This window comes from Phalaenopsis equestris, unplaced genomic scaffold (genome assembly GCF_001263595.1).
Source record: "Phalaenopsis equestris unplaced genomic scaffold, ASM126359v1 Scaffold000893, whole genome shotgun sequence".
Classification (NCBI taxonomy): Eukaryota; Viridiplantae; Streptophyta; class Magnoliopsida; order Asparagales; family Orchidaceae; genus Phalaenopsis; species Phalaenopsis equestris.
The window spans coordinates 59,671-70,268 of NW_018165332.1; positions in this window are offsets into that span (position 1 = coordinate 59,671).

Below are 10,598 nucleotides of genomic sequence, written 5' to 3' on the forward strand. Positions count from 1 at the left end.
TGACCCCAGAACAAGCACACACACTTGAATCTCTGGTCGTGGGTTGTTTTCGTAAGTCTTCTTCGCGATATGTTTGCCCAAGCATTTTTGATCCTATCTTTTTCATACGTACGATTTTGGGCTATGGCGCAAAATTTACTACATAAAAGTTTTCCACATGTCTTTTCTTGTTTTTCTTCTTTATCGTATGTTCCGTCTTTTCCGATTTATCTCTTCTCCATATCATCCATATAATACGTAAGAGAAATTTACTCTGAAAAAAGGAAATAATATGATGATACACAAGTTGGAGATTCCTTCAAAAATAAAAAAGGAAAATAACGAAAATAGACTCTACCACTAGCTCAAGGGATTTGATTCTGAAGAGGTGGTCTCTCAATTCAACTAAAGGATGCAAAAAGATCTCATTCTTTAAAGGAAAAGTGACTTTGATACTTGGAAAAGTGACCAAAAAATTATTATGAAAATTTATATGTATTTATTTACAGATAGTGAGGGGTTAAATACTTATATTGTCTTTTTAAGCATACTTGTAACTTCTTTCTGCGTACCTCTGTGATTTCTCTTACTTAGTTTCATAATAATTTGAATGGCCTTCAACCTAAGTCTTTTTGTTATTTAACTGTCCTCTAGAGGTGAGTTCCCCTTAGTTAAGACGCATTCTTTTTCTTTCTTGACCTAACCTCTCATCCTCTTTGCCAATTTCCAATACTCCTAAGGTTGAGTTCTTTTCACAAACAGATTGCACCTCATAGTTGATATCTATAAGTATGGGTAAGGGGATGTGAGATTTGGAAGGGAGTGAGAGTGTTATTATTTGCATAATTTTTTATTGTAAGTATTAAAATTATTAAAGGTTATGTTGCTCATTTTTGTTGCTCATTTTTATCAAACTCATTTTGAGATGGGATGATTGCCAACTTCTCAGGTAAGAACTATCCTTCACCTATTAAGGTTCTTCAGCTCTCCTACAGGTATTACTTCGATACTAGGTAAGCTCCTTTGTAGTGCTTTCAGCTTTCCAACGGTGTAGTAATATGTCTTTCTTACATATGTCACACCCTTATTAAAGTACAAACAGCATTGTCAAATAAGTTCTTTTTTAATTTTATGATAAATATGACAAATCAGCTGCTAAAGTGAGTTCAGCGTGGACAAGTTACATAGCATTTAGAAGTTTAAATCATCCCCATTCTATATTTGAAGTACTTCTTTGTCGGTGAATTTTTGCAACTTGTAAGCTCTTAGAGCAATTTGTCTCCTGATGATGAACAGCTCAATCCACGTATATCGAGTTTTTCTAAGTCTTGGTCCCACGCCATTGGATTGGTTGTCTTCAGGACCAGGTTCCTTTCTCTAAAGGACTTCTCCTTAATGTGAGTGTCGTAGTAGCACACCATCATCTTTTTTATTTCTTTTTGTTTGGGATCTGACTTGGCACATTCTTCTTCTAGTAGGTTAAGTACGATTTCCATCCCTTCTATGTTTATGTATTGCCACTCATCAAAGTCTTCTTCCTCGAATGTTAAGATGGCTAACACCCTTTGGCTGTGCAATTTTTATTCAACTAGTAGCATGCATGACCTCCATCCCGTGTAATTGTTGGAAAGGTGTTTGCCTAGTTGCAGTTAAAGGAGCGGACCTTAGTGCCCAAAGGATGAATGAGAGGAAATTAGTCCACTTTTCATTCGTTCCTTGAACCTTATTCCTTTGAAGATTGAGGATTAGTTCATTAGTGGTGTTAACTTATCTATTGTTTGTAGATTATGGACCGAAGCAAATTTTAGGTTGATCCTTAGGTTTTGGCAGAAGTCTTTGACTCTTTGGCTGACAAATTATATTCCATTATTGGTTATAACTATCATCAAGAGGTCATACTAATAAATCAGGTTTGTCTAAATCAAATAGAAGACACCCTCAAAGGTAATACGGTTGAGAGCTTTGACTTCCACTCATTTTAAAAAAATAGTCAATCATGACTAGTATGAATTTGTGTTGTTCTTTGGAAGGTGAGATGGGGCTAAGGAGATTGAGTCACCAAATGGTGAATGGTCAAGAGCTCATGATGAGTTGTAACTTCTAGGAAGGTTTGAGCTGCATGGGAGCAAATATTTGGTAATGTTTGCATCTCCTTTAGAAATTCTTTGCATTCTTTCTAAGTGTTCGCCAAAAATAACCTTGTCAGAGTATTCGATTACCTAGTTTCTTTCTGTCATATTGACTTTCACATTCACTGGAGTGCATTTTTTTGAGAATGTCGATCTTCTTATTTTCTCATATGTGATATACAACAAAGTTGTCAATTAGTAGAAAGTCTCATCATCCAAGATGAGATAGTGTCTTTCTTTAATATGTAAGCTCATCATCCAAGATGAGATCCAAGATGAGATAGTGTCTTTCTTTAATATGTAAAAATTTGTGGTCCTTTACATTTGAGGTAAGTTCCCCAATTTTGATAAGTGGACATATGAATCCATCCAACTTTCATTCTCTTCGGATGTCGTTTCCATGGATTATGTTTCCTTGATTATGAAGCAGGTGAGCTTATGTGGCATTGTGTCACAATCCAAGTGACTACATTTGGATAATAGGTGCATTATTTGATTGTCGTCCTGAGAAATATGCTCGATTCTAAAATGATCAAACTTCCCAATTTTTTCTCTAGCCTTAGCAAGGTTCCTCATGATCTGTCTTCACTTACTTTGAACTATCTATTCACCTAGTTCACTATTAGATGGGTGTTTAATTTTACCACGAGATTTCTTGCTCTTATCTCATGTGTGAGGCATAGTCTAATGATGATGGCTTCGTTTTTGTCTTGGTTATTGATTGATTTGAATTCCACTTCAATAGAGTAACTTATGTGGTGTGCGGTTGGACTTGACAACATGAGTCCCGATCCAGTTCCTTATCAGTTTGATGCTCTATCTATTTATAAGGTCTAGGTTGGGTCTTGCTTTAGTGTTTCATTATTTAGTTCGCCTAGTTCAAATAAAGTCGTGAGGAAGTCAGTTATAACCCATGCCTTGATTATTGTCTTGGAGATGTAGAACAAGTCGAATTTGTTGAGCTTGACTACCCAGTTGAGGAGTCGTTTGAAATGCTTAGGCTTGTCCAATAACAACTTGAGATGATGATCAGTAACTACTCAAACCTGATGCAACAGAAAGTAAGGGCAAAGCTTTCGCACTAAAATGGTCAGAGCAAACTTTATTTATTTCTGATTGGATACTTGAGATCTGCATCCCTCGAGACTCAACCAATGAAGTAGATTGAAAATTTCTTTTTCATTCTTCCCAAACTAAGACCCATATAACTGCTTTAGGTCTAACTCCCAGGTAGATTAAGAGTTCATTGCCCAACGTTGAACTTTGAAGCAAAGATGATGAAGCCAAGAAATCTTTAAGTTATTGAAAGGCTTACTTGCACTTGCTTGTACATATAAAATTTTTATTGCCTATCAGAATTTTGAAAAAAATTGCATGTTTATCTTTCAAATTAGGAGATGAAAGAGTTTAGGTTTGTAATTCAATATGCCAGCTTCCGTAGTTCTTTGACATTTAGAGGGAGGGAGGGGGGATGACATATTTACCAACGCTTGAACTTTCTCAGAGTTGGCTTTGATTCCTTTAGGAGTCAGTATAAAGCCTAAGAAATTTCTAATGCCAGTCCTAAACATGCATTTGAGTGAGTTTAAATTCTTATTATATTTTTAAAGAGCTTCAAAAGTTTTTTTTAAGTCTTCTATGTATTGTTCGAGTGTTTTGTTATTAACTAACACATCATCAACGTAGACTTCAATCTTTTTTTTTCTTATTTGCAAATATTAAATCCATTATTTTGTGGTAAGTATTGCATGTATGTTTAAGCTCTAAGGGCATTACATTATAGCAAAAAACCCTTCCCTCATGATGATGTGTCTTTTCAGCATCTGTTAGGTGCATTTTATCTGATAAAAAGTGCCCAGAAAGCACATTTCTGAGTGACCAACCGCTACATCCACAAGTGCTTCAATCCACAGTAAGGGGTAGTTTTCCTTTAGTTAGGTTCCATATAGGCTGATGAAATTGACACAAATCTGCTACTTATCAATTACCTTTTAAATCATCGTCACATTTTCCACATAGTCTGGATATTGGATCTCCTTGATGTACTCCTCATCTAGTAGATTACGTACATCTTCCTTAATTGGTTTCTTGAGTGTGAGGGTCATTTATTTTATTTTTCATTTGATGAGTTGAGTTAAGAGATTGACATTAAGATGGTGGTAGGCTACACGATGAAAACTCTTGGAATTTTATTAGTTGACCATGTGAACGTGTCATGGTACTCCTAGAGTGTCTAAATGAGCTCATCTTAGTGTCCTAAATCAAAAGCTAAGCTTAGTTAAGAAAAAAATACCAACCTAACCCATTGCGGTTGAGACTTATTTGATGGACTTGTTAGTCTCCAAATAGCCTTCTCATTATGCATTCAACTCCCATGGTTCCCAATGTAAGCTCTCAGTGGCTCACATCATGATTACTCCAAGTCTTCTCTAATGGTGATTATCTCTCGTCACCAGGTATCACTATTGTGTGCTAAGTCAAGATGATTGCCTTGAATGTATTGAGTAGCAGTCGATCAAAGATGAAATTTTCAACAAGTATAATGTTGGTCATGGAATTAAATCACTCGTCAACTTCACCCTAGGCAATGGTTAAGGTTAGGGCTCTCAATGCTTGTTTTCTCTTTTCTGAGAAACAGTATAATGACTCGAATACGGCTATCAAGTGCTCAAATCAAAGGTTCATCTTATCAAAGAAGGACTTACTTAAGCTGGTATTAGTTAGAATGCTTCCAGTCTGAAATTTGGTGATGAGGGCAATGACGAAGATCATCATATTGTAAGGATTACCCTTAGTCAGTAAGTCCTCCTCAGTGAAGCTAATGGTCGAATAATGCATGCTCGCCATTGAGTTGATGTGGACATACAGAGTTTGGTTGATTGGAACTTCTTTAGTCTTGCCTACTGGGAGGCTTCGACCCCATCTCCTTTGAGAATGGTTAGAATAACTACCACAACGTTAATGACATTTGTGTGGGTTGAATCATTGTGGTAGTCTTTTGCTGGAGCCTTTCCTTACCACTAAGTGAAATCTCTAGGTGCAATGAATTCTTTCAATTTCTCTGATCTAATGAGCTCTTCAATCAGGATATATTTATATTCCTCTGCATCATGCATGTGATCTATGTGGTAGACACAATTGCCTCTTTGAGTTGTGGGTGTATCCTCCAGCTTTTATTGGAGTGAGCTTCCAAAAAAGTCCTTATTCTGAATGACTTTGACTACTTCTACGATCAAGACACTAAGCAGGATCAGTTAGTGAATCTCTTAAATTGAGGGTAGTGACCTCTTAGGGTAGTGATCCAGCCATCAATCCTAGTTTTGAGTCCTTCCCATGTTAGAGCATGCTACTTTCTCAGGTGTGCATGGCCCTAGATAAGGATGAAGATGATTATCCTCGTATCGAGGTCACGTTGGTGGTTGTGGAGAGTGGCTTGTCTTCCACTGGATCCTGTGAGAGCTTTTCTTAAGCAAGTGTTGGTGCAGTCATTTAATCTTCAGGTGAATCGAAGAAGAGTTGTATTATTTTGCTCATATATGGTGTTAGCTAGTTACAATAACTATGTAAATGTCTTTGGGTGCATTAGATCAATGTGTAACATAAATGGTTTTCTCTTAGCCTCTTAGCAAGAGCCTACATGTGCGATTATATGCTCCAAGTTTAGTACCTCTAATATTTCTTTTTTGAAACGGTATGAAGGCGAACAAGGACTCTCGATGTCCCAATCATAATTATAGGAGTGTTTGGGAATTCTCTAGAGGCTTTTGCACACTAGAGAACTGTCTTACGACCATCATATTGCATTTCACAAATGAAGTGATTACTCTCGATTGTAGGCTATTGAACCATCAAAGGGCAGACTCCTTTAGGGTCATAAAGAAGAGTCAACATTTTAGTACATTGTTTATCCTTAGCATCCATACGATTGACTTAAAAGAAGGGGTGTGGTCAAATGGATCAAATTTTTCCTTGATAAGGATCTAGAGTGGGGATCTAAAGGCATTTGGATGCTTCAGTTTCAAAGTACTATTTGGAAAGAGCATTCTTTGGCAGAGTAGGTTGTGTTGTGTTGATTTTCCCTTGGTTGTTGCAGACTGGCTTTGATCTGCAATGTTTGGATAATACGTGTTATCGCTTGGCTAGTGATATATCTCTCCTAGCATCAGCACTTGGTCTTCTTTGGCTTTGAAAAGTCTCTTGATGAGATGATGGAGCCATCCCTTGAGCAAGTATCTCTCTAATTAATTTCATCATTTGCTTCTCGCTCACATAGATCTGTTCAGCTACTAAAACCTTGGTGCATTCCATGTTTTTTTTCCAATCTTATTTTGGCTTTCTTCTTTTTGTGTTACTCTTCTTCTTGTGTGTGGGATGAACCATGTTTCCCGCACCATTCAAGTGTGTTGAACATAGATTTGTCCTTGAATCACATCGAAGGAATAGAGCATAAATGAAGAAAAAGAAAGAAGAAATTTCACAGATGACAGAACATAATTGAAAAAATTAGATATCAGGAAAAATATTCTCGAGTTGGAGGCTCCTCTGAAAAAGATCCTGACATGCATTTATTTTTTTTGTATTTATAGTGGTTGACCATCATAAAATGACTTATTTGGGTTTGTCTTGTCCTAAAGTTTCAAGTGTGAGACCCCCAATTTCTTATCACCTTTTTCTCATCAAGACTGAGGATCTAGGAAGAAGTCAAATCCTAGTTGGACCCTTGAGTTATGAGGGTTAAAAATTTGGCCTCGAGTGATCATCCTTAAGTGTCTAGCTGCAAGTGCTCGGCTTTAGTTGCTCGGCGTCGGTTACTAAGTCTTGGTTACCCAGCCTTAGAGGTGTAAGTGAGTCAAGCCTACTCGTGAGCCAGCTCGAGCTTGGCTCAATAAGTGACTCGTGAGCTGAGCTCGATGAGCTAATAAGCCAAGCTTTGAACTGACTCATTTAAAAAAATATTAATATTTATCTTTTAGGTATTAAAAATATTTAAAAAATAATATTTTATGTTGTTGTTAGGTGATTTCTTATTATTTATCTCTTAATTATTCACTATATTTGTCATTTTATTAAAAATCTAGCTTAAATTAATATTATTTTCTCTCATTTACATTAAAAAGCCAGCTTGAACTCGTAGACCTAAGCTCGAGCTTGAAGTTGATAAAATTAATCAAGCTCAAGCTCAAGGCGAGGGTGGTTCGAGCTCAACTCGACTCGTTTAAACCCTTGCCTAGCCTAGCTCGCTCGGCCTTAATTACCTAACCTTAGTCGTCTAGCCTTGGTTACCAAGCCTTAATCATCTGGCCTTGGCTACCTTGTTTTAGTCGCTTGGAATAGGTCGTTCATCCTTCCTGATGCTAGCAGTTGTGTGTAACTGTCCAACTTATCACTTTAAACCGTCCGAGAAGGCTTCTGCAAATGAATGGATTATAAGCCATCTGATTCATGATAACTCGAATTGTTAGGTCTGTGATGACCTGGACACTCGTTGTACGTTGATGTGAAGCATACCACTTCACCTCATTCATTAATGTTAAATAACATATATATATAATATATAACACTCATATATGTCTAAGCAAATTAAAAGGTATCATTTTGTCCATTCCATTGTCACGACCATACCTCTTCCAGTGATGCTCAATAATACATGTCTATAAAAGAGGAAGTATTTGTATGTAAGTCATTGAGGGGAAGACTTCAACATTGATGAATTATTAGTATATGTGACCATCAAGAGAAGCAAAATGAAAGGGAAAGTAGCGGTTAGAAATGAAAAACATCATCTTCAATCGAAAAAAGAAAAGACTAAAGGCAAGAGCAATTAATGTTCTCCTCATATCTTCATGATGGAAAGCAGCATAGCTTTTTGAAAACAATAAATTAAATAAAAAAAATCATTATAATTAGCCAAACCATTAAATGAACTCCCAACAAGCTTGGGTTCATTAATTAGTTGGAAAATTATTGATAGTTGTCTCACTTATTAATGTGATTTTTATTACATAGTATTTTGTAAAGCATAAGGCTAAACTTATGTATTGTACATAACTTCTAGAGTATATTAGAAATTTTTATTGACAAGTATATGAATAAAAATAATTATGTGTGTGTTAGTGTGTGCATGCACTCGCATGCATGCCTGCAAAGGCAGGCATGCATGCAATAATATAGTTTTGGTTCTTATTTTTAATAAGATTATTTATTTAAATAATTTCTTGATTAAGTTCACATTTTTACTTACTAAATAGATTAAAATAATGTTATTTTTTTATGAAAAAAATGCTCTTCCTCGTAAGAAACATAATTATCTCTGAGTACTTACACACTTGAGAAGTCAGTGAACTTTAAAACAAATGACAATCTCAAGCTTTTGAGCTAATTGCTGATTAATAAGTTTTTGATCATATCATTTTTTTATATATATTTTTATAATTAATTTTGATATTTTCATAAGTGTGCATCTTGATTTATTCAAATTCATTTAACTATAATAATATTTTCTATATCGAATCTTTTAGATTATAGTTTAATTTCATAGTCGTCCAACAAGATTTATACTCTAATTCTACATATAAGTGGCAGGTTTTCCCAATGATTAACCCATAGGGAGATATTCATATGAGGATTTTAAAGACAAGCCTATAAGCCCACAATGCATCATCCAACCTAAGAGACTAGTTTTCCTACTATGATTAATTGACTTCTCTAAGATTCTCATTTTTTTTAGTACTTCAGCTAAATCGCTAGTTTGAGGATGATATTTACTGACAATTCTACAATTTATTCCATATTTAACAATTATTTCTTAATATTTTTATTACAAAAGTGAGTCCCCCTCACTTATAACAACTGGGGTGTTCCAAATCTATTAAATATAAATTTCTTTAAATTTTTTTTAATACCCTGTGAATCATGCCAAGGTAGAGTCACTACACCTATCAATTTTAAGACATAATCTAAAACATTCAAAATATAATAATGTCCACATAATGGTACAAATGGTTGTTAACCTCATTTTTGGTAAGGTTTAGTTTTTTTTTTTTTTTTAGAACTTAGGATCTAGCTATAGGACCTTCTTATTGGCTATCTTAGAGGACTAGTGATGAGATCCACCTCACTTAGAAATTTTAGTCACCTCTTCACTCTTTTGTATGGTCTGACATGGGTGATCTCAAGTCCTCAACTCTTGGTTGAGATGACTAGGACTAACATGTTGTAGCTCAAAATGAGGGGAGCCTTGGCCATTCACACCCCATACCTCACCCACACTACCATGCATCTTTTCACTCAATTGCTTCATCTATTCGCCCCAAGCCTTACCAAAATCACCAAGTTTCCCCTAATTTACCCAAAATTCATTAAAATACCAAAAACTACCAAAAAAACCAATTTTTCCACTCCAAATCCTCAAAATTACCCAATTGTCTTAATTTTTACAAAAATTCCAAAAATGCCCAAAATTGCCCAATTTTCATCAAATTATCAGATCGGCCCACCTTCCCCCAAAATTAACAAACTTAATTTAAAACAACCAAAATCCAAAAATCAAATCCAACCCCACCAAATTTCAAGACTTGATTCAAGATCACCAAAGCTCAAATCCAAATTCACTCTAAATACAAAATTCACCAAGCCTAAGACCTAAATTTTATCATGATGAATTATGAATTCCACCAAGCCCATCATAAACAATTTTCATACTATAAAACTCAAATCCAAAATCTAAATCCAAGACCAAAAGCAACTTACCTGAACCCATTTCTAAAGCCCACCAAAACCAAGCCCAAAATTCAAATTCAATTAAAATAAAATCCTCATGACAAAGCTAGCCTTTTTTTTATCACATTAGAGCTCAATCAAGCCTAAGGTGTACTGTATTATGATTTAAATTTACCAAAATTGAGCACATGAAAAATAATTTTCAATGGATCAAATTCTCACCCCTCCTCTTTCATGCAAGCCATGTAGGTCATACATGAATCATAGGCAAGCCATATAACTTCACCCAAGCCAAGTGGAAGCCATGGAGCCATGTGCAAGCCTCATGTGAGTCATCCTTCCCTAAACAACAAAAGAGGAGATCCTTTAATGATTTTCCCAAGAATGATTCACCTAGACCCATGATTAAGCCTTAATCCCCATGATTGTGACTTGAACATTTGAGCCCATATGACAAATATCAGATCCTAGCCACCATGGGGAGAGAGCCAAACCCTTTCCTATGTCTCAAACCTAAGTAAAACCTAAAAGAGGCCTCTCTCCCATTCTATTTCAATTCATCACACATACCCATGCTTCAACCTGATTGGCTTCACCAACATCCACCACTAATCCTCCTCAACAAGATGTTGACCTCTCATGCCTTAGTCGGTCACCTTGGTAGCTAGAAAACCCAAAACTGAGAATCACTGTCATGGTCAAAACCCAAAATTTGACCAATCCAATGTGGCTCACTCTAATTGTATATTTTCCTACACCTTAGCATCCACG